Source organism: Penaeus chinensis, chromosome 38 (genome assembly GCF_019202785.1).
Source record: "Penaeus chinensis breed Huanghai No. 1 chromosome 38, ASM1920278v2, whole genome shotgun sequence".
Taxonomy (NCBI): domain Eukaryota; kingdom Metazoa; phylum Arthropoda; class Malacostraca; order Decapoda; family Penaeidae; genus Penaeus; species Penaeus chinensis.
Window position 1 is genome coordinate 18,706,983 of NC_061856.1, and position 1,383 is coordinate 18,708,365.

Sequence of the window (1,383 nt, forward strand, 5' to 3'; positions counted from 1 at the left end):
AGTCCTACATCATTATTGCCAAGATTACCTCCTGTAGACATGACCTTCCCCATAAGGAGAAGAATCTTGCCCCGTCAGACCATATCAACCCCCACCCCGTCAATGTCAGAAATGTTGGCAATTTGGCCACCGTGCAAAGCACTGTCGCTCCACAGCCCGCTGCTCTCTATGTGCCCAACCTGGTCATGTCCATTCAAACTGCCTTGCACAATCACGTATATGCGCTTATTGCGGTGGCTCCCATAATGTATTTTATAGGAATTGCCCTGCCTACAAGTTTGAGTCTGAGGTAGTAGTTCTCAGATTCAAACTAGGTCTCACTCTACATGAGGCCATACCGACAAGGATTTTCTCTTTATACCTTTTCGAAAATTGTGCTTCGGTCTGCTACCCTCACATCTTCTCAGGAAGTCTCGGCATCTCCCCTAGTACCTCTTGCCTTTACCCTGAACCAACCTACTACCTCTCTCTCCCAAGCAAATTCCTATCTAAATCCAATACTCCAATATCCACAACACCCCCTATGTCTCCCCCTATTCCTCGATGTATCTCGCGTGCCAGACAATCCAAACGTTCCACCCCATCTCCACCCACACCAAAACACCTTCCTTCCCTACTAGCCTTACCATGTGAATCCCTTTTGTCAAAATGTCCTTCCCCTGATCCCACCTTCCCTGATGAACCTCCTGATAGTACACCTTCACCGCCTGCCTCTGACGCCCTACCCCAATCCCCAGGTATTCCTTCTACTTTTCAAACATCAATCTCTACAGTTATCACCTACCCGTTGATTGATCCACAGTGACTCTTCTACAGTGAACCATCCGCTTTCGTTCTCACAGACCTGATCTTCATATCTTCCTACAACCCATCCATTATCTGTCTCCGAGAAACCTTAACACGTCCTCCAGTACTGATTCCAAATTACCATTTTATATCATCCCCTCACTCTCTTTCTATCTCATCTATGCCCATCCATCAAAAAACACCACACACTATACCTCCCTTCCTAACCACTGTCCCTTGCACAATTATACACATCTTTCTTCGCCTTTGGATTACAGTTGCTTCAGTTTACTATTCTCTTTCTCTTCCCATCAACCACCATTTCTTATAGACGGCGATTTAAATTGTCGACACACTCTTTGGGGTGACTCTACCATTACTTCCCGAGGCCGTTCTCTAGATCGGTTTCTTTCTAATACTGACCTTATCCTTCTCAACTCTGAATGCCCCGCCTACTGCACACTCAAACCTTTTCAAGCCTTGACCTTTCTCTTTGCTCTCCTTACCTTCATCTCGACTTTCACACACACTGAGAAATACTTCGTTCGAGATGCTTAGAGTGTGCATCACAAACTGTACATCTTATACATACATATG